This window comes from Bombina bombina, chromosome 1 (genome assembly GCF_027579735.1).
Source record: "Bombina bombina isolate aBomBom1 chromosome 1, aBomBom1.pri, whole genome shotgun sequence".
In the NCBI taxonomy this organism is placed as follows: Eukaryota; Metazoa; Chordata; class Amphibia; order Anura; family Bombinatoridae; genus Bombina; species Bombina bombina.
This window is the reverse complement of record NC_069499.1, coordinates 164,871,787-164,899,339: the sequence shown is the minus strand read 5'-3', so window position 1 is coordinate 164,899,339 and position 27,553 is coordinate 164,871,787. Positions and strand designations below refer to the sequence as shown.

Sequence of the window (27,553 nt, the reverse complement as noted above, 5' to 3'; positions counted from 1 at the left end):
ACAAAGAAGCAAATAAAGTGTGCCTAACTGATATGGGGGTGGAAGAAGAAGATCAGGAAATAATTAACCTTATGGTAACCTTATTAGAAGAGAATGAGGAGAAAACAGAAACACAAAAACAGAGTTTAGTAAAACCTAAAAGTAAGTTCATGCCTGCTATTTCTAAATACCCTAATATAGACAAATTTGTATCCTTGGTAACCACAGAATTAGAAACACTCAATTGCAAAAGTAAAACTAAGAAAAACCTTACTTTTAAAGTGAGAAAAGCACTAGCTGAACTAAAGGATAATTCTGAAATAACAATCAAAAGTGCCGATAAGGGTGGGAATCTTGTAATAATGAATAATACACAATATAAAAAGATGTGTTTGGATATTCTAACCAATAGAGATAACTATCAGGTTTTATCACAAGATCCCACCATAAAATTCGGTAAAGAACTCAAATCACTGTTAGACAGAGGTTTTGGTGAAAGAATTATCACCAAGTCAGAATATCAATTTATGTGCAATATGACATCTAGGATTGCTACTTTCTACAGCTTGCCCAAAATTCATAAAAATATAGACGTACCTCCGGGCAGACCGATAGTGTCGGGCAATGGATGTTTGACAGAAAAGATCAGTACCTATATAGACAAAAAACTACGTGATTATATATACACATTAACATCATATGTACGTGACACAAAAGATGTTCTCAGGAATTTAGAGAACATTTATGTGCTGGAAAATACCTTATTGGCGAGCATTGATGTAGAAAGTTTATATTCTAACATTTCCCATACATTAGGGAGAAAAGCTGTGGAATTTTTTCTCAAAATGAACAACCCTAGAGGGAGTGAAGAGGATGAGTTTATCACTGATCTGCTTGATTTTGTGCTAAAGCACAATAATTTTCTGTTTGACAACAAAGTGTATTTACAGAAAAGGGGCACAGCAATGGGTACTTGCTGTGAACCCACCTATGCTAACTTGTTCCTAGGATGGATAGAACATACTCATGTTCTAAATCAAGATGTGAATCCATTTATGAGGTACATGGATTAATATATCCGCTATATTGATGACGTGTTGATACTATGGACAGGCTCAAAAGGTGACTTTTTGGCCTTTATGTGTTGGCTCAATGATAATGCCCATGGTATGCATTATACTTCTAGTATTGAAGATGTAAGTATCTCCTTTTTGGATCTGGAAATTAAAAAAGAAAGTGATGGATCCCTAAGCACCAAGCTGTTTAGAAAGGAAACATCTACTAACAGCCTGTTAAGTTGGGACAGTTACCATCCAAAAAGCCAAAAGATGGGCATCCCCTTTGGACAGTACCTTAGGGCTAGACGTAATTGCAGTACTTTGGAGGCTTTTGAAATAGAAGCAAAAGAACTCAGACATAGCTTTAAAGCAAGAGGCTATCCTAGTCGATGTTAAAAAAGGGCTTACCAGAGAACGAAGGCATTAGATAGACCACAACTAATACAGGAAAACACTAATGTCAATGAACCAATTACCACGAATCCAATTAGAATGATAGGGACTTTTGATGAAAAGAATAGTAAAATTCGACATATTTTCCAAAAGCACTGTCATGTGCTAAAGGAAGATCCTGACTTGTTAGAAGTGGTCACAGAAAAACCTACAATAACAAACAGAAGATCTCAGAATCTTAAAGATATCCTAACGAACAGCCATTTTACTCAATATAAGCAGAGAACTTGGCTGCATGAAACAAAAGGCTTTTATAAATGTGGCCACTGTAAAGCCTGTAAGAATATGTCCCCTTTAAAAATATTTGAACACCCCAAAACAGGAAAATGCTACCCTATACATGATTTCATGAACTGTAGGACAAAGGGAGTGATATATGTAGCCATGTGTAAATGCCCCCTAATCTATGTATTCGAAACTACAAGAAAACTACGTACGCGAGTATTAGAACATATGGGGGATATAAAATTGAACCGGAATGTACCAGTGGCTAAACACATGAATACGGTACATAAAGATAACAAATACCTAGTTCTCTTCTTTGCTATTGAACAAATAAAATTGAAAGGGAGAAGAGGGGATGTTAATACAATGCTTTTACAAAAAGAATGCAGATGGATACATGAGCTGCAAGCTGCATCACCAAAAGGTCTAAATGAGGCTATCTCATATAAAAGCTTTCTATAATGTAGGCTTGGATAATAAGAAGCAATATTGTTCTTGATCTCCTGGTTCTGTTGTACATACAGTATGAAAAATATAGAATCTGATTCACATTAAATGTAAGCAATAATATGCAGCTGATGAATAAGAGATAACAATATCAGGCTATAACAAATAGGTTATAATACACAATTTTGAGTATGTGTCATTTTCTGATTAGTTGGTGTCTTACAGTTATTAAAACATTTTACATCCTCTGTATTTCAAAGTCACCTTTCGATATGATTGGAAAAAGTACCATCCTTAATGATAGATGGACAAAAAGTATTTTATACTTGTGCTATATCTAGTAAATATCAATTGAGATTTAACATTAGGTTCACGCTCTGTGAGTTACATAATGCGAACGATCCTCTCATTAATGGTAACAATTGCCACACAGACTAATATAGAGAGAAACATGTTAACAAAATAAATAACACTCATATCTTCTTGGATATATAAACTACTAAACTCTTGCATAAATAACCAATATGACCTCCCATTGTAAGGATTATCGTGTAAAATTAAACACAATGATCGTCAGCCCATATAATATTTATAACAACTATACCATTCATGGACATGTATATACATATGATTTTTTCCAAATATATGTGGCAAAGCCTATTTTCAATAGGAGTTGATTGGCGATATGATTATAATGATAGCCATTCTCCTGCGGGTAAACACTTCTGCAAACAACCACATTGCTATGGCAACGTCCGATTAGAAAAGACGGACTGAAGGGCTGGGCCAGCCCCTATACCCTGACGAAGTCACGTACTAGTGACGAAACACGTCGGTGGGCGTGGCCTAGACACAAGCGTGGGAGCCTCTGAACCCTCGACTAACAATAGCTGTTTAAGATTCTTTGTATCACCATAATTAATGAAATAATGGAAAATTTGTAGCGGTTTTGGTACTGCCGAGTAGCCGCTGAGTTTAATTAATTTGACATAGTAACCGCTAATACTCAACTACTATCTATAACGCTACATAGTATTCGCTAATGCTAACTTTGAATGAATGTTCTAATTATATGGTTGTTTAAACCAACTATCTCAGTAAGAAACTATACACTGAGAGTGAATTTAGCAACATTATTAATGTGGATGTCTGTGTATAGACACATAGCGCATGCTATAATATAATAATTAGCGACTTTAGATTTAAGTTTTGTATGCAAGTGTTAAACAGTATGATACAAGTATGTTATATTTCTTCACTTTGATGTGCACGGTATGCTCAAGCAATATGATACCAGTATGATATATTTCTTCACTTTGATGTGCACGGCATGCTTAAACAGTATGATATCAGTATGATATATTTCTTCACTTTGATGTGCTTGGTATGTGATTAAGATATAGGGCTTTAAGCTAGCAATCGGCTGACTGGGTTCAATAACAGCAGTACGCAGGTAGGAGGACACCTTTGAGCGCATAGACCTGTATGCATTGAATGAATTTGCTGCACCCTACATTACATGCCACATTCTGATAATTGTGGGTATCCTCACGCCCTGTCTGATCACACATGCCCATTTTTATGCCTGTTTTTAATTTTCTTTTGGATCATTCATTTGTATAATATAGAGTAATGGAAGACACATACCCATTTCTCTGAAGATCCAATTTGATTTTGTTCGTCTATTCCAGTATACATGTTAAATAAAGTGTTTTAATAAATTCTCTACTCTATATTACCTTTGCAAACACCTTGGGATGGAGAGATCCTTCCACCGGATTGAATGATTAGCCTGCTGAGAAAATTCACCTCACAGTTGTCCATACCCGGAATGTGGATCGCTGACAGCGAACAGCTGTGGGCCTCCGCCCACTCAAGAATCTGAGATACTTCCTTCATTGCCAAGGAGCTTCTTGTTCCCCCATTATGATTTATGTAAGCCACCGACGTTATATTGTCTGATTGGAATCTGATAAAATGGGACGAACCTAGAAGTTGCCAAGCCTTCAAGGCCTTGAAGATTGCCCGTAGTTCCAAAATATTGACCGTGAGGGAGGACTCCTCCTGAGTCCACAACCCCTGTGCCTTCCTGGCACACCAAACAGCTCCCCATCCGGATAGGCTTGCGTCCATAGCCACAATCTCCCCGGATGGACTTCAAAAGCATGTCCCTCGCGACAGATCTGGACAGAGCCACCAAGAGAGCGATTCTCTCGACTGGCTGTCTAATACAATCTGTTGAGACAGATCTGAATGATCGCCGTTCCACTGCCTCAGCATGCACAGTTGTAAAGGTCTGAGACAGATCCTGGCAAAAGGAATGATCTCCATGCAGGACACCATGAGACCAATCACCTCCATACACTGAGCCACAGAGGGACTCAAGGAGGTCCGGAGGGCAAGACATGCCAAAGTTAGCTTGCAACGTCTCTGGTCTGTTAGAAATATCCTCATGTATATGGAGTCTATTATAGTACCCAGGAATTCCACCCTGGTACTTGGGATAAGAGAACACCTTTCCATGTGATCGAAGAAAACTGAGAAGGGACTCCGAAAATTTTTCCGCAAGACGAAAGGATTGTGCTTGCACCAGAATATCGTCCAAGTATGGGGCTACTACAATACCTTGAGTTCTGGCAACGGCTAGAAGAGCCCCCAGAACCTTCATAAAGATTATTGGAGCAGTAGCTAGGCCAAACGGAATGGAAATTAACTGGAAGTGCTGGTCCAGGAATGCAAACCTAAGGAACTGAAAGTGTTCACTGTGGATTTAAACATAAAGGTAAGCGTCCTTCAGATCTATATAGGTCATAAACTGCCAAGTAATAGGAGCTGTGCAACACTTTCAAAAACGAAAGTAAAACTTAAAGTGGAACCTGTTTGTTCCAACCAAAAACACAATCTATCAGCCCAGGAAAAAAATCACACAAAGCAGCATGTAAATAATTAATACACTGATTAATTAACCTCAACCCAGGATCCTATCAAGGTATAAAGGTGCCACACTGTGACCCTGTTATAGCGTTTTATGTGTAAAAATTTAAACAATCTTACCTCCAGGATCCATGCTGTGGAACAGAACACAGCCTCTCAAGTGTGACAGTCTTATAGCAGCGCTCGTGACATGGACTTGAGTGAGAGAAAGCAGGCAGTGAAACTCATCAACACTGATTGCTTAGGAGCTGTTAGCAGTAGTCTGGATGGTTTCACAGAAAAACTTTCCCTACATCTCCAGACTTTCATTAATGCTCTCACTGAGAGGTTGACATGACTACTTAAAACTCTAGACCTATCTCGAAGGGCAGATACCCTTTTTCAGGACTCCCCAATCTTTTGACACTTCTCTGCCACCTCCTAACGTGACCGAAAGGCAAAGAATGACTGGGGTAATGAGAGATATTTAAGCCTTTGGCTGGGGTGCCTTGGCCTCCTCCTGGTGGCCAGGTGTTGTATTTCCCAACAGAAAGGAATGAATCCCCGGACTCTCCCTATCTTTGGAAGGAAAATACCTTTAGGTTGCATGTATAAGCTGTATTATGTCATGTAAATATTGCCTAAATGACATATGATCCAGTTGTTTACACTTGGTTCATCCCCTCTCCAAACTACAACATTCTAAAATACAAATTATTACAAAATACAAACCTTTTATGGCCCCAAGAAGTATTTATAAAGTGTTTTCTACAAGTATTATAAATTTTGCTTCATTCTCTTGGCATTCTTTATTGAAGGAGCAGCAACTCACTACCGGGAGCTTGCTTAACGCATCAGTAAGCCAATGAAAAAGGGCATATATGTGCAGCCATCAATCAGCAGCTAGGTCTCAGCCCCTGAACCTAGCTAGGTGTGCTTTTCAACAAAGAATAGCAAAAAGAACTAAGCTTATTATATAATAGAAGTAATTTGAAAAGCTGTTTAAAATTGCAATCTATCTGAATCATGAAAGAAAATGTTTGGCTTTTATGTCCCATTTCCTATTAAAGAAAAAATTATGGAATATAAAATTCTACAAAAAATCTTCATCCATAGAAATCTCCTAAGTAATTGTCTTAAAAAATCAGTGTTGTTCGTTTTTGTTATTTTTCTTATAAGAACAATTCAAACCTCTCCCATATTCTCAGTGGATTATGAAGCATATAGCAGTAGGTTCAACAATAAATAAGAAACCTAATACAAACAATATCAAACATGAAACAAGCATGGCTTTTGACAGGACTTGAAAATGCCATCCGTTATTCAAGACTGAGCAATCCCACAGACCAAGGATAGATGGTCAGATTTTGCCTACGTTAACTTGCAGGCTCTTTAAGACCCCTTCTAAAATACATAAAAATGTGCTTGGTACAATGTAGATGTGAAAAAAACAGCCTTTTTTAGATGTGCCAAGATATAGTAAAAAGGAATAGATATCTCCTGGTGTGTCAAAAAACAAAGCTGAATTAATGCTCATCTTATTTAACTGAAGTCACCTTCAACAAAATACATGAAACAAGGGAGCATGGTTCACTCTAGTGTGGAAAGAAATTACATGTCCCTAATACAAAGAGCTCGACTCTAGACGAATACAGTATGTAACAAGTTATTAGGCAGGTTGGTAGTAAAATACAATCTGGTGTTCTATTTAAATAAATGATCATTCAATACTTATTCATGTCAAAACAAACACTTGGGACTAAATAAAGATTAAATAATTTCAAACAGGAAATGTGATCATACAATCTTATATACCAGCTGTGAAGGGTTTTCCCTGGCAGCAAAGCAACAAGAATCACACATTGTATAGGACTTCCATTATGTTATAAAGTGGAAAGCAGCTACCTATATGGTGAAGTTTCCAATCTATAAAATTAGCACTGCAAATAAAAGAAGGAATGTACATTATTATTTGTAGTAGTGCCTTGCATGAGGTCTTACTCTGAATCCTATTTGATACCCTTGAGAGACAATACTCTGAATCCACTGATTTTGAACAGAATCTGCCCAAATATCAAGGAATAATTTCAATCTGCCCCCCACCTGCTGAACTGGATCGAGGGTTGCACCTTCATGCAGACTTGGGGGCTGGCTTTGGTTTCTTAAAAGGCTTGGATTTATTCCAACTCGAAGGTTTCCAATTGGAATCAAAGTCTTTAGGGGAAGGATTGGTTTCCAACAGTTGCTTCCGAGACAGGATCAGATTGAGACATCTTGCAAAATGTAAAAGAAAAAACAACATTAAAGTAAAATTTACAATTTCCTTATATGGCAGATTCAGGAATGGGAAAAAATACAAACAGCATAGCCCTCTGAGCATATAGAAGGCAAGAGACATATAGGAAGTGGGTGAAAAAATAAACTAAATTTTTTTTGGTGCCAAGAATGACACACAATGCAAAAGGAAGTTAAGAAAAAAAAACTTTTTTGGCGCCAACATCCGGAAATGACGCAACTTGCGTCATCACAGACGCAACCTCGTGCAAGGAAACCTGGTGTCAACTAAGACGTCGGAAATGACGAACTTGCGTCATCAAAGACGTACCTTCACACCAAAAAAATTCTCACGCCAAGAATGACCCAATAAATAAAAGCATTTTGCGCCCTCACGAGCCTAATTTTGCCAGCAAAATTAAAAGAAAAAACAGTCAATTTGAGAAAAAAAGACTATACCCCAAGTAAGACAAATAACTTCTTAAACATGCTTCCCAAACTGAAACCGACAGTCTGCAAAAGGAAATATACATAGACCTGACTCATGGTAAATATAAGTCAAATAAATATATTTAAAACTTAATATTAATACATAAAGCGCCAAACCATAGCTGAGAGTCTTAAATAATGAAAACATACTTACCGAAAGACACCCATCCACATATAGCAGATAGCCAAACCAGTACTGAAAAAGTATCAGCAGAGGTAATGGTATATAAGAGTATATCGTCGATCTGAAAAGGGAGGAAGGAGATGAATCCCTACGACCGATAACAGAGAACCTTTGAAAAGATTTCCCGCAAGGAAAACCATAAAATCAATAGGCAATACTCCCTTCACAACCTTCTGACAAACACTGTACTAAGAGAGGAATTGGGCTTCAGAATGCTTAGAAGCGTTTATCATAGAAGAAATCATAGAAATCAAGCACAAACTTACTTCACCACCTCCATAGGAGGCAAAGTTAGTAAAACTGAATTGTGGGTGAGGGGTGTATTTATAGGCATTTTGAGGTTTGGGAAACTTTGCCCCTCTTGGTAGGTTTGTATATCCCATATGTCACTAGCTCATGGACTCTTGCCAATTACAGGGAAGAAATGGCACCTATAAACTTGCTTATAGCAGGGCTGCCACAAAAAGTAACTTTGTAAAACATGAAATATCTGTGAAGTGCAATAAGGCGAAGCACAATAAAATGGTTTATACTTGTCAAATTATTTAAATATGAAGGGAGTTACCACATATTTTTGAAGGCACTGGTCAATATATGACAGCTATTATAGGTCTGCCTGGGGAACTTAAAAGGGCTTTTTAGGTAGTGTATATAGCACTGGTACTCATGTGAATTCTGGTAACAGAAAACAAAATTTATACTTACCTGATAAATTTATTTCTCTTGTGGTGTATCCAGTCCACGGGTTCATCCATTACTTGTGGGATATTCTCCTTCCCAACAGGAAGCTGCAAGAGGACACCCACAGCAGAGCTGTCTATATAGCTCCTCCCCTAACTGCCACCCCCAGTCATTCGACCGAAGACAAGCAAGAAAAAAAGGAGAAACTATAGGGTGCAGTGGTGACTGTAGTTTAAAAATTAAAAAAATTAAAAAAATTCACCTGCCTTAAAATGACAGGGCGGGCCGTGCACTGGATACACCACAAGAGAAATAAATTTATCAGGTAAGCATTAATTTTGTTTTCTCTTGTAAAGGTGTATCCAGTCCACGGGTTCATCCATTACTTGTGGGATACCAATACCAAAGCTTTAGGACACGGATGAAGGGAGGGACAAGGCAGGAACTTAAACGGAAGGCACCACTGCCTGTAAGACCTTTCTCCCAAAAATAGCCTCCGAAGAAGCAAAGTATAAAATTTATAGAATTTAGAAAAGGTATGAAGCGAAGACCAAGTCGCCGCCTTAGAAATCTGTTCAACAGAGGCCTCATGTTTAAAAGCCCATGTGGAAGCTACTGCTCTAGTAGAATGAGCTGTAATTCTTTCAGGAGGCTGCTGGCCAGCAGTCTCATAAGCTAAGCGTATTATACTTCTTAGCCAAAAAGAAAGAGAAGTTGCCGAAGCCTTTTGGCCTCTCCTCTGTCCAGAGTAGACAACAAACAAATCAGATGTTTGACGAAAATCCTTCGTAGCTTGTAAATAAAACTTTAAAGCACTAACCACATCAAGATTGTGTAATAGACGTTCCTTCTTTGAAGAAGGATTAGGACATAGTGAAGGAACAACAATCTCAAGCGTTCAATCTCCAAGCAGTCAGACGTAGAGAAATTAGATTTGGATGTTTGAAGGGACCTTGAAGTAGAAGGTCCTGCCTTAGAGGCAGAGTCCATGGTGGAAAGGATGACATGTCCACCAGATCTGCATACCAAGTCCTGTGTGGCCACGCAGGGGCTATCAAGATTACTGAAGCTCTCTCCTGCTTGATCTTGGCAATCAGACGAGGGAGCAGAGGAAACGGTGGAAACACATAAGCCAGGCTGAAGGACCAGGGCGCTGCTAGAGCATCTATCAGCGCTGCCTTGGGAACCCTGGACCTGGACCCGTAACAAGGAAGGTTGGCGTTCTGACGAGACGCCATTAGATCCAGTTCTGGTTTGCCCCAAAGTTGGATCAACTGGGCAAATACCTCCGGATGGAGCTCCCACTCACCCGGATGAAAAGTCTGCCGACTTAGAAAATCCGCCTCCCAGTTCTCTATATATATATGGGATATGGATAGCTGAGAGATGGCAAGAGTGAACCTCTGCCCATAGAATTATCTTTGAAACCTCCAACATTGCCAGGGGGCTCCTTGTTCCCCCCTGATGGTTGATATAGGCTACAGTCGTGATGTTGTCCGACTGAAATCTGATGAACCTGACCACAGCTAGCTGAGGCCAAGCCTGAAGAGCATTGAATATCGCTCTTAGTTCCAGAATGTTTATCGGAAGGAGGGCCTCCTCCTGAGTCCACAAACCCTGAGCCTTCAGGGAGTTCCAGACTGCACCCCAGCCCAGAAGGCTGGCATCTGTCGTCACTATAGTCCATTCTGGCCTGCGGAAACTCATTCCCTTGGACAGATGGACCCGAGATAGCCACCAGAGAAGAGAATCCCTGGTCTCTTGATCTAGATTTAGTAGAGGGGACAAATCTGTGTAATCCCAATTCCACTGATTGAGCATGCAAAGTTGCAGTGGTCTGAGATGTAGGCGGGCAAACGGAACAATGTCCATTGCCGCTACCATTAATCCGATTACCTCCATACGCTGATCCACTGACGGACGAGAAATGGAATAAAGAGCACGGCAGGAAGTTAGAAGTTTTGACAACCTGACCTCTGTCAGATAAATCTTCATTTCTACTGAATCTATCAGAGTTCCTAGGAAGGAAACTCTTGTGAGAGGTGAGAGAGAACTCTTTCCTTCATTCACCTTCCACCCGTGAGACCTTAGGAATGCCAGAACAATGTCCGTATGGGACCTGGCGATTTGAAAAGTTGACGCCTGTATCAGGATGTCGTCTAGGTAAGGGGCTACTGCTATACCCCGCGGTCTTAGAACCGCCAGAAGGGACCCTAGAACCTTTGTAAAGATTCTTGGTGCCGTGGCTAACCCAAAGGGAAGAGCCACAAACTGGTAATGCCTGTCTAGGAAGGCGAACCTGAGAAACTGATGATGATCCCTGTGTATTGGAATATGTAGATAAGCATCCTTTAAATCCACGGTAGTCATATATTGACCCTCCTGGATCATAGGTAGGATGGTTCAAATAGTCTCCATCTTGAAGGATGGGACCCTGAGAAATTTGTTTAGGATCTTGAGATCCAAGATTGGTCTGAAAGTTCCCTCTTTCTTGGGAACTATAAACAGATTTGAATAGAAGCCCTGCCCCTGTTCCTCCTTTGGAACTGGGTGGATCACTCCCATAACTAGTAGGTCTTGAACGCAATGTAAAAATGCCCCTCTCTTTATCTGGTTTGCAGATAATTGTGAGAGATGAAATCTCCCCTTTGGAGATGAAGCTTTGAAATCCAGAAGATATCCCCGGGAAACAATCTCCAGAGCCCAGGGATCCTGGGCGTCTCTTGCCCAAGCCTGGGTGAATAGAGAAAGTCTGCCCCCCACTAGATCCGGTCCCGGATCGGGGGCTACTCCTTCATGCTGTCTTAGAGGCAGCAGCAGGCTTTTTGGCCTGTTTCCCCTTGTTCCAAGCCTGGTTAGGTCTCCAGACTAGCTTGGACTGGGCAAAATTTCCCTCTTGTTTTGTAGAAGAGGAAGATGAAGCTGCGCCACTCTTGAAGTTTCGAAAGGAACGAAAATTAGTCTGTTTGGTCCTTAACTTGTTGGACCTATCCTGGGGAAGGGCATGGCCTTTTCCTCCAGTAATATCAGAAATGATCTCCTTCAGTCCAGGCCCAAATAGGGTCTGCCCTTTGAAGGGGATATTGAGAAGTTTAGACTTTGAAGTGACATCAGCTGACCAGGATTTAAGCCATAGCGCCCTACATGCCTGAATGGCAAAACCTGAATATTTAGCCGTTAGCTTGGTTAAATGAAAAACGGCGTCAGAAATAAATGAATTGGCTAACTTAAGAGCTTTAAGCCTGTCAAAGGATATCATCCAACGGGGTCTCTACCTGTAAAGCCTCCTCCAGAGACTCGAACCAGAAAGCTGCTGCAGCAGTGACTGGGGCAATGCATGCAAGAGGCTGGAGAATAAAACCTTGTTGTATAAAGATTTCTTAAGGAAACCCTCTAATTTATCCATAGGATCTAGGAAAGCACAACTGTCCTCGACAGGAATAGTTGTACGCTTAGCTAGGGTAGAGACTGCTCCCTCCACCTTAGGGACCGTCTGCCACAAGTCCCGTGTAGCGGCATCTATAGGAAACATTTTCTTAAAAGCAGGAGGGCGAGAGAACGGCACACCTGGTCTATCCCATTCCTTAGTAATCATTTCTGAAAACCTCTTAGGGATTGGAAAAACATCAGTGTAAACAGGCACTGCAAAGTATTTGTCCATTTTACACAATTTCTCTGGGACTACAATGATGTCACAGTCATCCAGAGTCGCTAAAACCTCCCTGAGCAACACGCAGAGGTGTTCAAGCTTAAACTTAAATGCTGTCATTTCAGAGTCAGACTGAAGTAACTCCTTCCCTGAATCAGAGAAGTCACCCACAGATAGAAGCTCTCCTGCTTCAACTTCTGCACATTGTGAGGGTATATCAGACATAGCTACTAAAGCGTCAGAGAGCTCTGTATTTGTTCTAGCCCCAGAGCTGTCTCGCTTTACTTGTAACTCTGGCAGTTTGGACAATACTTCAGTGAGGGTATGATTCATAACTGCCGCCATGTCTTGTAAAGTAAACGCATTGGACGCGCTAGATGTACTTGGCGTCCCTTGAGCGGGAGTTATAGGTTCTGACACGTGGGGAGAGCTAGATGGCATAACCTCCCTTTTGTCAGTCTCAGAAACCTCAGGTGATAAATCTTTAAAAGCCATAATATGGTCTTTATAACTTATAGAAAGGTCAGTGCATTTGGTACACATTCTAAGAGGGGGTTCCACAATGGCTTCTAAACATAATGAACAAGGAGTTTCCTCTATGTCAGACATGTTTAACAGACTAGTAATGAGACCAGCAAGCTTGGAAAACACTTTAATAAGTGTGAAAAAAGCAATAATAAAAAACGGTACTGTGCCTTTAAGAGAAAAAAACTACCACATAAACTGCAAAACAGTGAAAAAAAGTAGTAAACTCTACGAAATTTTTACAGTGTGTATAAGGGACTAAAGCAGCATTGCACCCACTTGCAAATGGATGATTAACCCCTCAGACCCAAAAAAAAATTAGAAAAACTTAAAACCTGTTAACAAACAGTCAAACACACTGCCACAGCCCTGCTGTGGCTCCTACCTGCTCTTAAAAAAGATTTTTGCAGGAACAAAACCCTCTATAGAGGTCCTATAAGCCAGAGGACTCCTTCAGGGAAGCTGGATGTCTCAGACTGAAAACGAAAATAGGCCCCTCCCACCATGCACTCAAAGTCAGAGGGCCTTAAAAAAGTACTCCTAGGAGTAATCTAACAAGCCATGTGGAAATTAGGCCCCAAATAAAGATTTATCACCCTCAGAGAAAAAACTTTTTTATTTATAAATCATGCAAACATTTTTACACTAAGTAATATAGGTTTTAACATGAATATTATCCCTTTTTGCAAGCATGATCCGAGTTGTTGTTAAATCACTGTATCAGGCTTACCTTAAATATACCAGGCACTGTCAGCATTTTCTAGACCTTATCATCTCTCTAGAAAAACATATACTAAACATACCTCAAAGCAGGCAATCTGCAGACCGTCCCCCCAACTGAAGTTTTCTTTCCATACTCTTCAGTTATGTGTGAGAACAGCAATGGACCATAGTTACAAACCGCTAAGATCATCAAACCTCCAGGTAGAAGTCTTCTTCCAATTTCTGCCTGAGAGTAAAAACAGTACAACACCGGTACCATTTAAAAATAAAAAACTTTTGATTGAAGTCACCACATCTCTCTTGATACTTCCTTTCTTGTCGAGAGCTGCAAGAGAATGACTGGGGGTGGCAGTTAGGGTAGGAGCTATATAGACAGCTCTGCTGTGAGTGTCCTCTTGCAGCTTCCTGTTGGGAAGGAGAATATCCCACAAGTAATGGATGAACCCGTGGACTGGATACACCTTTACAAGAGAAATGTATATTTTTATCATCTAATGTACCTATATATTTTTTTCTCTTAAATGATTTATCAAACCAATTTAATATCCATGTGTTCGATTCCTCGTTATTTTCTTGTATGTTTCAGGGTCTTTTAGAATCACCTCAATCATTTCCATACAATTAACTCTATACATTATAACAATTCCCCCACCCTTATAAGCCAGCTTAATTATATCATTATCGTTTTCAAGTTCTTTTAGATCTTTTTGTTTCATAGAGAGATTGAAATTCACATTACTAATTTTACTTTCTCATATTCATAAAATCTAACACTAACCTTTCAAATGTTTCAATGGCTGCACCCTTCTGTTGTTAATGGTTAAATGTGGACATAACCTTCAACTCTGATTGTATAAATCTTTTCGTAAAAAACAAATAAGTATGAAATTCACTTGGTGCAAAAATAAAAATACAATAAAAAGTTAAAAACAAATGCAAATATAAGGATATACAGTTGTGCTCATAAGTTTGCATACCCTGGCAGAATTTATGATTTATTGGCCAATTTTCAGAGAACATGAATAACACAAAAACTTTTCTTTCACTCATGGTTAGTGTTTGGCTGAAGCCATTTATTATCAATCAACTGTGTTTACTCTTTTTAAATCATAATGACAACAGAAACTACCCAAATGACCCCGATCAACAGTTTACATACCCTGGTGATTTTGGCCTCATAACATGCACACAAGTTGACACAAAGGGGTTTGAATGGCTATTAAAGGTAACCATCCTCACCTGTGATCTGTTTGCTTGTAATTAGTGTGTGTGTATAAAAGGTCAATGAGTTTCTGGACTCCTGACAGACCCTTGCATCTTTCATCCAGTGCTGCACTGACGTTTCTGGATTCTTAGTCATGGGGAAAGAAAAAGAATTGTCAAAGGATCTGTGGGAAAAGGATATAAAAAGATATCCAAGGAATTGAGAATGCAAATCAGCAGTGTTCAAACTCTAATAAAGAAGTGGAAAATAAGGCGTTCTGTTTGATAACATACTGCATTCATCTTGCCATCAATTCTGACCAAATTTCCTGTGCCTTTGTAGCTCACACATCCCCAAAACATCAGCGACCCACCTCCGTGTTTCACAGTAGGAATGGTGTACCTTTAATCATGGGCCTTGTTGACTCCTCTCCAAATGTAGCCTTTATGGTTGTGGCCAAAAAGGTCAATTTTGGTCTCATCACTCCGAATGACTTTGTGCCAGAAGGCTTGAGGCTTGTCTCTGTGCTGTTTGGCGTATTGTATGCAGGATACTTTGTGGCATTTGCGTAGTTATGGCTTTCTTCTGGCGACTCGACCATGCAGCCCATCTTTCTTCAAGTGCCTCCTTATTGTGCATCTTGAAACAGTCACACCATGTCCTGTATTTCACCTGAAGTTATTTGTGGGTTTGTCTTTGCATCCCAAACAATTTTCCTGGCAGTTGTGGCTGAAATTTTAGTTGGTCTACCTGACCGTAGTTTGGTTTCAACAGAACCCCTCATTTTCCACTTCTTTATTAGAGTTTGAACACTGCTGATTTGCATTCTCAATTCCTTGGATATCTTTTTATATCCCTTTCCTGTTTTATACAGTTCAACTACCTTTTCCTGCAGATCCTTTGACAATTATTTTGCTTTCCCCATGACTCAGAATCCAGAACTGTCAGTGCAGCACTGGATGAAAGATGCAAGGGTCTGTCAGGAGTCTAGAAACTCATTGACCTTTTATACACACACACTAATTACAAGAAAACAGATCACATGTGAGGATGGTTACCTTTAATAGCCATTCAAACCCCTTTGTGTCAACTTGTGTGCATGTTATGAGGCCAAAATCACCAGGGTATGTAAACTTTTGATCAGGGTCATTTGGGTAGTTTCTGTTGTCATTATGATTTAAAAAGAGTAAACACAGTTGATTGATAATAAATGACTTCAGCCAAACACTAACCATGAGTGAAAGAAACGTTTTTGTGTTATCATTCATATTCTCTGAAAAATGGCCAAGAAATCATAAATTCTGCCAGGGTATGTAAACTTATGAGCACAACTGTATATGCTCCACAGGATATTCCCACTTGTTGTTGATTTAGGTGATTGTTTGCCTTAAATAAAACAAAGACAAAAGAACATAGTGAAGTATGTTTGAACTAGTGCTAATTCACACAGTGGTCCCGCCAAGTGGTTACTCACACTTTACAGAGCCACCCAGGCTCTGGTATAAATGCACACCGGTTTTATACTGCCAGGTTTCCAGTAAATCACCAAACGCAGGCCGCTGCTTTAGAAAGATAACATTTGATTTAAAAATATTAAAAACATTTAAAAAGCCACAAATAAGCCCCTCTCGGGTATCTGTACACCTAAATAGCCGGGTGGGAGCGCAATCACAACACCTTTCCTAGATGGAAGCGGATGGTGTGCTAAAATGCTATGCCAACGAGACCACTTGGCAAGTGATACACTCGATACCTGTCCGGGTGACTAACAGTGGAGGCATGGCTGTGACGACGTACGTTTTGCCGTAAGCGTACGGCTTTTTAAAAGAAGTGAGATGGCATGCATCTTCTCCTCTGTGCTAATATAAGGATAAGGATATAGTCACTGCATAAAGAGCACAGAGGAGAAGACAGGTGGAAATAGACTTTGAAATTTGTCAGAAAAAAATATACTACTCATCTGAAGTTCAGACTAAGTGCTATTACATTGTCTTTTTATCATGCATTTGTTGATTATGTAAATCTACTGTTTTTACTGGGCCTTTAAGGTCTCACAGGAAAAAAACTCACAATTTCACAACTTGAAATTATAATCAATGGAGCACCATCTCTATTAACTTTACACCTCGGTGCACTGAAGGAGATCCACCATGAATTATTATCCCTTTCCAAACTGACAGCAGGGAAAGAGTATGGAGGCTTGGCATTACCTAACATCAGATCATATAACCTAGCATTTTTAGCAAGAACAGTAGCAGATTGGCTTCTCTTGAAAAATTACGTGACCAATATAACACTAGAGGAAAACATATGTCATCCTTTTTCTCCAGCAGGGTTGGCACATTGTGCACCAAAAGTATTACCGCCGGATATCAAGAAACTTAAAACTATCGCAAACCCAGTAAAGGCGTGGTGGAAGATAGGAACCCAGTTAGAAATTAACTGCAATGCCTCGCAATTCTTACCAATAACAGGGAATCCTAACTTTCATCCTGGTCTGAAGTCCACGATTTTTTACAAATGGTCTCTATTAGGATTGGTAAGACTACAACAATGTATCAGAAAAGAGACAAACTGTATAAAAACCTTCGAGGAGTTAAGGAGTGAATTTAAGTTATCAAATAAGGAATTTGTTGCTTATTTACAAATAAGACATTATATTGCAGAACTGGTCAGACTTATAGGTTGGAGTTGGACCTTGGGAAAAATAGAAAGTTGGCTATTATTAATTAAAAGTGGGTATATGTCTATAACCCCCTGTTATATGTTATTAAATAACATCAAGGGAATTTCCCTCTTAGAACAATTAGCGACCGATTGGAACAGGCTAATCGGTACCAATAACATAGAACCAAAATTAATCCAGAAATCAATTAAAAGAGTAACACGTGCCGCGCTCTCCGCCACCTGGAGGGAGGCACATGTCAAACTACTGCATAGAGCATATTTTATACCAGAAAAGGGAAATAAAATACATAATTTAATCTTCAATAAATGTCCAAAATGTTCTCTTTCCGCAGCAGAGTTAACTCATATGATATGGTATTGTCCCAAGGTTAGGCAATTTTGGTACAAGGTAGAATATTTGCTTAATAATATACTGGGAATCTCCCCTCTGGTCCTCACATTAACACAAATCATACTCTGCACCAAACAAAGTGAAGAACTACAACCCCAGGAGAAATTAATAACCCTATCAATTTTAGCAGCTAGATATCTCATTTTCAAGGGTTGGAAAAGCCTTAAGGCCCCCACGATTCCAGAGGTTAAAAATTGTCTTAAAAAACAATGCATGCTAGAGCAGAGAGATACTGACATTAGTAATGAAGATGACATTAAAGCCTTTTTTAAGAAATGGTCAGCCTTTATTAAAAGTCACTCAGCGAGTGAAATAGAATGTCTGATTTTCCCTTTCAAGAATTCAGAAATGGTCCTTTTAGGTATCTGGTAGAGAGAGACGAGGGGGTGGTGGGGGTGAGAGGAGGAAGGGGATTTCGCCTCTTCCCTCCCCCCCCCCCCCCTTTTTTTTCCTTTTTTTTTTTTTTTCCCTCTTTCCCCCCCCTCCCCGTTTTTCCCTTCCCTTTCCCTTCATTCTCTGCTTAGTCAGTTTTGGTTGTCAGATAATTATCTGATAAAAATTCGTAGACAATTGGCTATGCAGAAAAGAGGACAGAGAGAAAAGTAGAGTTCAAAAGGAAAGAATAATCCTAGTAGTGCAGAGAGCCCATTGGGAGGCTCAATATTTTATGATTCCTTTTGGGTTTATTTGTAGCCACATGCAACGTGAGATAAAAGTGAATTGTATTTGTTTTCATTTTTTTCTTTTCATTGTCATTTATTTTATGTTTAAATCTGTTTAGTATGTACTTGGCCATGTGAGGCACAAGAACTGTAAATTGGCTCTATTGTAACTCTGCCAGCCATTAACAAAAGAAATTAAAAAAAGAAGATTGAAAAAAAAAAATGCTATGCCAACGAGACCACTTGGCAAGTGATACACTCAATACCTGTCCGGGTGACTAACAGTGGAGGCATGGCTGTGACGACGTACGTTTTGCCGTAAGCGTACGGCTTTTTAAAAGAAGTGAGATGGCATGCATCTTCTCCTCTGTGCTCCTATAAGGATAAGGATATAGTCACTGCATAAAGAGCACAGAGGAGAAGACAGGTGGAAATAGACTTTGAAATTTGTCAGAAAAAAATATACTACTCATCTGAAGTTCAGACTAAGTGCTATTACATTGTCTTTTTATCATGCATTTGTAGATTATGTAAATCTACTGTTTTTACTGGGCCTTTAAGGTCTCACAGGAAAAAAACTCACAATTTCACAACTTAAAAATTATTATCAATGGAGCACCATCTCTATTAACTTTACACCTCGGTGCACTGAAGGAGATCCACCATGAATTACTAAAATTTCTTCAAAATGTTATAGAACAAATTAAAACAGAAAAAATACCCTCAATAAAACAATTAAATCTAACATATACACAAAAGAAGACTTTTAAAAGAAAAAAAAATTGAGTCAACCGCTTCACCTTTGTAATAGGAAGACAAAATTGCAAGTCGAGATCATTTAAAGGGGCAACAGAGTCTTTATGAATTCTGCATGCTTGACATTAGTGTAGAAAACCCCAAATATTCCCCTGAACCGCCTATTGTAATCTCCTTGTTGGTGTCTCACAGTTCTCCAAGATACTTCTCATTCTATCCATTAAGATAGTAAATACATATATATTTACCATGTTTCAAGCATGTTTCTGTAGTAGTTGTGGTTGTAATTGTTTTAACTGCTTAGCAATAGGTTCTTGTTTCATGTGTATGTATCATGTATTAGGCACTCAATGCAAATATACATTTTAATGACAGGAACATCCACTAACAAATCTTTAGAAAATATAGGTTAAGCAATGCGTTATGAATCTCAGGCATGACCTTTCCATCACAACAAGATCTCTCAGCAACCTTGTAAGCATCAATGATTCTAGCCTGTGGTCTAAAGCCTGATACAGTAATTGATTTTCTGTAAAAAAAACATTAAAAATGTATAGTATAAACCCTTTAACCCTCTCAAGGACAGGAAATATCAGAGAAAAACGTGCCCAGAAGACCAGGGAAATTTTAGCATTTTTGATATTACTCAATTTAAACAGAAAGAGCCTTTTTTTATTTATATACCTATCAAAACTCTATATATTTTTATTGGACAACCAAGGTATTGATCTAGGCCCATTTTGGTATGTTTCAAGTCACCGTTTTGCCTCCAAATGAGATCATAATAAAAAAAAAAATCAATTTTTTTTTAAACTTTTGGATTCTCATTGAAAATATTTCAATACCGCATGTGCAGTCATAACAAAAATGGTTGTAAAAGCTTCTCTGGGATCCCCTTTGTTTCGTAATAGACAGGCATGGCTTTGTCATTGTTTTTTGGTAATTAGAAGGCTGTTACTTGCAGCTACGCACCACATTTCTGAAATTCCCAGCAGTGGAGTTTATTAGGTAGCTTGTAAGGTTAATTTTAGCTGCAGTTTAGAGATTACCATCCCACCTGACACCTCCCACCCCCTGATCCCTCCCTAAACAACTCACTGGTCACTTTTTTTAAAACCATAGCAAATAAAACCATAAAGTGTGTGTTCTCGCCTGTTCAGCCTAATTCTTAGCGTTTTTATTAGCTTAGACTCATATACCTCAGGAGTACCATCCTTTGTAAAAACAGAATTTATGTTTACCTGATAAATTTCTTTCTCCAACGGTGTGTCCGGTCCACGGCGTCATCCTTACTTGTGGGATATTCTCTTCCCCAACAGGAAATGGCAAAGAGCCCAGCAAAGCTGGTCACATGATCCCTCCTAGGCTCCGCCTACCCCAGTCATTCGACCGACGTTAAGGAGGAATATTAGCATAGGAGAAACCATATGGTACCGTGGTGACTGTAGTTAAAGAAAATAAATTATCAGACCTGATTAAAAAACCAGGGCGGGCCGTGGACCGGACACACCGTTGGAGAAAGAAATTTATCAGGTAAACATAAATTCTGTTTTCTCCAACATAGGTGTGTCCGGTCCACGGCGTCATCCTTACTTGTGGGAACCAATACCAAAGCTTTAGGACACGGATGAAGGGAGGGAGCAAATCAGGTCACCTAAATGGAAGGCACCACGGCTTGCAAAACCTTTCTCCCAAAAATAGCCTCAGAAGAAGCAAAAGTATCAAACTTGTAAAATTTGGTAAAAGTGTGCAGTGAAGACCAAGTCGCTGCCCTACATATCTGATCAACAGAAGCCTCGTTCTTGAAGGCCCATGTGGAAGCCACAGCCCTAGTGGAATGAGCTGTGATTCTTTCGGGAGGCTGCCGTCCGGCAGTCTCGTAAGCCAATCTGATGATGCTTTTAATCCAAAAAGAGAGAGAGGTAGAAGTTGCTTTTTGACCTCTCCTTTTACCTGAATAAACAACAAACAAGGAAGATGTTTGTCTAAAATCCTTTGTAGCATCTAAATAGAATTTTAGAGCGCGAACAACATCCAAATTGTGCAACAAGCGTTCCTTCTTTGAAACTGGTTTCGGACACAGAGAAGGTACGATAATCTCCTGGTTAATGTTTTTGTTAGAAACAACTTTTGGAAGAAAACCAGGTTTAGTACGTAAAACCACCTTATCTGCATGGAACACCAGATAAGGAGGAGAACACTGCAGAGCAGATAATTCTGAAACTCTTCTAGCAGAAGAAATTGCAACTAAAAACAAAACTTTCCAAGATAATAACTTAATATCAACGGAATGTAAGGGTTCAAACGGAACCCCCTGAAGAACTGAAAGAACTAAATTGAGACTCCAAGGAGGAGTCAAAGGTTTGTAAACAGGCTTGATTCTAACCAGAGCCTGAACAAAGGCTTGAACATCTGGCACAGCTGCCAGTTTTTTGTGAAGTAACACCGACAAGGCAGAAATCTGTCCCTTCAGGGAACTTGCCGATAATCCTTTTTCCAATCCTTCTTGAAGGAAGGATAGAATCCTAGGAATCTTAACCTTGTCCCAAGGGAATCCTTTAGATTCACACCAACAGATATATTTTTTCCAAATTTTGTGGTAAATCTTTCTAGTTACAGGCTTTCTGGCCTGAACAAGAGTATCGATAACAGAATCTGAGAAACCTCGCTTCGATAAAATCAAGCGTTCAATCTCCAAGCAGTCAGCTGGAGTGAAACCAGATTCGGATGTTCGAACGGACCCTGAACAAGAAGGTCTCGTCTCAAAGGTAGCTTCCAAGGTGGAGCCGATGACATATTCACCAGATCTGCATACCAAGTCCTGCGTGGCCACGCAGGAGCTATCAAGATCACCGACGCCCTCTCCTGATTGATCCTGGCTACCAGCCTGGGGATGAGAGGAAACGGCGGGAACACATAAGCTAGTTTGAAGGTCCAAGGTGCTACTAGTGCATCCACTAGAGCCGCCTTGGGATCCCTGGATCTGGACCCGTAGCAAGGAACTTTGAAGTTTTGACGAGAGGCCATCAGATCCATGTCTGGAATGCCCCATAGTTGAGTGACTTGGGCAAAGATTTCCGGATGGAGTTCCCACTCCCCCGGATGCAATGTCTGACGACTCAGAAAATCCGCTTCCCAATTTTCCACTCCCGGGATGTGGATAGCAGACAGGTGGCAGGAGTGAGACTCCGCCCATAGAATAATCTTGGTCACTTCTTCCATCGCTAGGGAACTCCTTGTTCCCCCCTGATGGTTGATGTACGCAACAGTCGTCATGTTGTCTGATTGAAACCGTATGAACTTGGTCCTCGCTAGCTGAGGCCAAGCCTTGAGAGCATTGAATATCGCTCTCAGTTCCAGAATATTTATCGGTAGAAGAGATTCTTCCCGAGACCAAAGACCCTGAGCTTTCAGGGATCCCCAGACCGCGCCCCAGCCCATCAGACTGGCGTCGGTCGTGACAATGACCCACTCTGGTCTGCGGAATGTCATCCCTCGTGACAGGTTGTCCAGGGACAGCCACCAACGGAGTGAGTCTCTGGTCCTCTGATTTACTTGTATCTTTGGAGACAAGTCTGTATAGTCCCCATTCCACTGACTGAGCATGCACAGTTGTAATGGTCTTAGATGAATGCGCGCAAAAGGAACTATGTCCATTGCCGCTACCATCAACCCGATCACTTCCATGCACTGAGCTACGGAAGGAAGAGGAACGGAATGAAGTATCCGACAAGAGTCCAGAAGTTTTGTTTTTCTGGCCTCTGTTAGAAAAATCCTCATTTCTGAGGAGTCTATAATTGTTCCCAAGAAGGGAACCCTTGTTGACGGGGATAGAGAACTCTTTTCCACGTTCACTTTCCAGCCGTGAGATCTGAGAAAGGCCAGGACGATGTCCGTGTGAGCCTTTGCTCGAGGAAGGGACGACGCTTGAATCAGAATGTCGTCCAGGTAAGGTACTACTGCAATGCCCCTTGGTCTTAGCACCGCTAGAAGGGACCCTAGTACCTTTGTGAAAATCCTTGGAGCAGTGGCTAATCCGAAAGGAAGCGCCACAAACTGGTAATGTTTGTCCAGGAATGCAAACCTTAGGAACCGATGATGTTCCTTGTGGATAGGAATATGTAGATACGCATCCTTTAAATCCACCGTGGTCATGAATTGACCTTCCTGGATGGAAGGAAGGATAGTTCGAATGGTTTCCATCTTGAACGATGGGACCTTGAGAAATTTGTTTAAGATCTTGAGATCTAAGATTGGTCTGAACGTTCCCTCTTTTTTGGGAACTATGAACAGATTGGAGTAGAACCCCATCCCTTGTTCTCTTAATGGAACAGGATGAATCACTCCCATTTTTAACAGGTCTTCTACACAATGTAAGAACGCCTGTCTTTTTATGTGGTCTGAAGACAACTGAGACCTGTGGAACCTCCCCCTTGGGGGAAGTCCCTTGAATTCCAGAAGATAACCCTGGGAGACTATTTCTAGCGCCCAAGGATCCAGAACATCTCTTGCCCAAGCCTGAGCGAAGAGAGAGAGTCTGCCCCCCACCAGATCCGGTCCCGGATCGGGGGCCAATATTTCATGCTGTCTTGGTAGCAGTGACAGGTTTCTTGGCCTGCTTTCCCTTGTTCCAGCCTTGCATTGGTCTCCAAGCTGGCTTGGCTTGAGAAGTATTACCCTCTTGCTTAGAGGACGTAGCACTTTGGGCTGGTCCGTTTTTACGAAAGGGACGAAAATTAGGTCTATTTTTTGCCTTGAAAGGCCGATCCTGAGGAAGGGCGTGGCCCTTACCCCCAGTGATATCAGAGATAATCTCTTTCAAGTCAGGGCCAAACAGCGTTTTCCCCTTGAAAGGAATGTTTAGTAGCTTGTTCTTGGAAGACGCATCAGCCGACCAAGATTTCAACCAAAGCGCTCTGCGCGCCACAATAGCAAACCCAGAATTCTTAGCCGCTAACCTAGCCAATTGCAAAGTGGCGTCTAGAGTGAAAGAATTCGCCAATTTGAGAGCATTGATTCTGTCCATAATCTCCTCATAAGGAGGAGAATCACTATCGAGCACCTTTATCAGTTCATCAAACCAGAAATATGCAGCTGTAGTGACAGGGACAATGCATGAAATGGGTTGTAGAAGGTAACCCTGCTGAACAAACATCTTTTTAAGCAAACCTTCTAATTTTTTATCCATAGGATCTTTGAAAGCACAACTATCCTCTATGGGTATAGTGGTGCGTTTGTTTAAAGTAGAAACCGCTCCCTCGACCTTGGGGACTGACTGCCATAAGTCCTTTCTGGGGTCGACCATAGGAAACAATTTTTTAAATATGGGGGGAGGGACGAAAGGAATACCGGGCCTTTCCCATTCTTTATTAACAATGTCCGCCACCCGCTTGGGTATAGGAAAAGCTTCTGGGAGCCCCGGCACCTCTAGGAACTTGTCCATTTTACATAGTTTCTCTGGGATGACCAACTTTTCACAATCATCCAGAGTGGATAATACCTCCTTAAGCAAAATGCGGAGATGTTCCAACTTAAATTTAAATGTAATCACATCAGATTCAGCCTGATGAGAAATGTTCCCTGAATCAGTAATTTCTCCCTCAGACAAAACCTCCCTGGCCCCCTCAGATTGGGTTAGGGGCCCTTCAGAGATATTAATATCAGCGTCGTCATGCTCTTCAGTAACTAAAACAGAGCAGCCACGCTTACGCTGACAAGGGTTCATTTTGGCTAAAATGTTTTTGACAGAATTATCCATTACAGCCGTTAATTGTTGCATAGTAAGGAGTATTGGCGCGCTAGATGTACTAGGGGCCTCCTGAGTGGGCAAGACTCGTGTAGACGAAGGAGGGAATGATGCAGTACCATGCTTACTCCCCTCACTTGAGGAATCATCTTGATTGAATAATAAAAAACTACAGTTAAACACTAAAAAACTCTAAGCCATCTCCGTGGAGATGTTGCCTGTACAACGGCAAAGAGAATGACTGGGGTAGGCGGAGCCTAGGAGGGATCATGTGACCAGCTTTGCTGGGCTCTTTGCCATTTCCTGTTGGGGAAGAGAATATCCCACAAGTAAGGATGACGCCGTGGACCGGACACACCTATGTTGGAGAAAGGCACAATAAGAAAAACTCAAACTCTAAGCAGTGTTTTTATTACATGTCTCAAAAATTCTGCAAATCAATGTATTTCTTGACTATTTTATTTCTATGCTAAACACTGGGAGCAATGGTACTCAAAAACACTATCATGCATTAATTATGCATAATATAAAAATTAAAGCAGCCAGAGTAAGAAAAAGTAATAATGCCATGGTCAAACACCATTTACTCAGTTGCCTATAGATGGCTAGATTACAATTAGAACTAACTGTGGCACGTGAGCAATATCCTCTTTTTTCTGCTTTTTGCACACAACGAAAATAGGGCTTGTATTACAAGTTGAAAGTAAACGTAATCGCATGAGCACAATCACATTACGGAAAGCAAAATTCAAAGATTTAAGGAAATCGTTAAATAACAAATTGGGACAAAGTATTCTCTAATAAAAATACAGAGGATAACTGGATAACATTTAAAACTTTGTTAAATAAATATACATATCAACACATACAAAATGGTTATATAAGTAAAAGAAAAAAAAATCCAAGCCACGTAGCTAAATAAAAATGTGTTAAGAGAAATTAGGAAAAAACGTAGGGCATTTAAATTATTCACAGAAAATAGTACAGACTGAACATACCAAATATATAAGGAATGTAACAAAGCATTCAAAAAAGAAAAGAAAATATGAATTGCAAAGGATTCTAAGTAAAAAACACATTTAGAGTTTAAGTACATAAATGGCAAAAAATCTAAAAAGAACAATATAGGTACATTAAAATGTGTGAAGGGTAGCATAATTAACAATGACAGGGAGAAGGCTGAGGTACTAGCCCAGTTTTTTTTCTTTAGTAAGAGAGGAACCAATGGGAGATACTTTGAAACCAACTAGAACATACAAGCCCATACCATTAACCATGTTATCTCTAAAGGATATCAGGAAAAAAACTGGATAATATTAAGGTAAATAAACCTCCAGGCACAGATGGAATACACCCAAGGTTTTTACGGGAACTTAGCACTGTTATAGACAAACCTCTACTCTTAATTTTTCAAGGCGCAGTATCCTCAGGCATAGTACCCCAGGACTGGCATAAAGCTGATGTGGTGGCACTTTTTAAAAAGGGAAGCATGGCTGATTCAGGAAGCTATAGATCAGTTAGGATGACATCAATAGTGGGGAAGATACTTGAAGGGATTATAAGTGATTATATTGATGAGTATATTCGTATAAACAAGATTATGAGTTAAAATCAGCATGGTTTTATGAGAAATAGATCATGTCAAACTAATATAATTACGTTCTATAAGGAAGTAAAAATATAGATAAAGGGGAATCGGTTGATGTGATATACTTGGATTTTGCAAAGGCATTTGATACAGTGCCACATAATTAAAGGGACAGTCTAGGCCAAAATAAACTTTCATGATTCAGATAGAGCATGTAATTTTAAACAATTTTCCAATTTACTTTTATCACCAATTTTGCTTTGTTCTCTTGGTATTCTTAGTTGAAAGCTTAACCTAGGAGGTTCATATGCTAATTTCTTAGACCTTGAAGCTCACCTCTTTCAGATTGGATTTTAACAGTTTTTCACCACTAGAGGGTATTAGTTCACATATTTCATATAGATAACACTGTGCTCGTGCACGTGAAGTAATCTTGGAGCAAGCACTGATTGGCTAAACTGCAAGTCTTTCAAAAGAACTGAAAAAAGGGGCAGTTTACAAAAGCTTAGATACAAGATAATCACAGAGGTTAAAAGTATATTAGTATAACTGTGTTGGTTATGCAAAACTGGGGAATGGGTAATAAAGGGATTATCTTTTTTTTAAAACAATAAAAATTCTGGTGTAGACTGTCCCTTTAAGGGACTAAGAATAACTGAAAATGTTAGCTCATGGATAAATAACTGGATAAAAGACGGGGAGCAACGAGTCGTAGTAAACGGATCATACTCAGAATGTACAAATGTAATCAGGGATCAGTACTGGGCCCTGTTTTTTTAAAATATTTTTATTAATGACTTGGAGCAAGGATTAAATAGCAACATCTCTAATTTTGCAGATGATACAAAAGTGTGAAAGGTCATTAGGTCAGGGCTTGCTCTACAAGGGTATCTACAAAAATTAGAAGAATGGGTAGGT

General features: G+C 40.0%; 1 protein-coding gene across 1 annotated transcript in view; it reads right to left on the bottom strand.

Annotated features, from left to right (window-relative positions):
- LOC128644994 (cytochrome c oxidase assembly protein COX16 homolog, mitochondrial) overlaps window positions 1-27,553 on the bottom strand; it is a 473,186-nt gene that overhangs the window by 343,925 nt on the left and 101,708 nt on the right. The window lies entirely within an intron of this gene.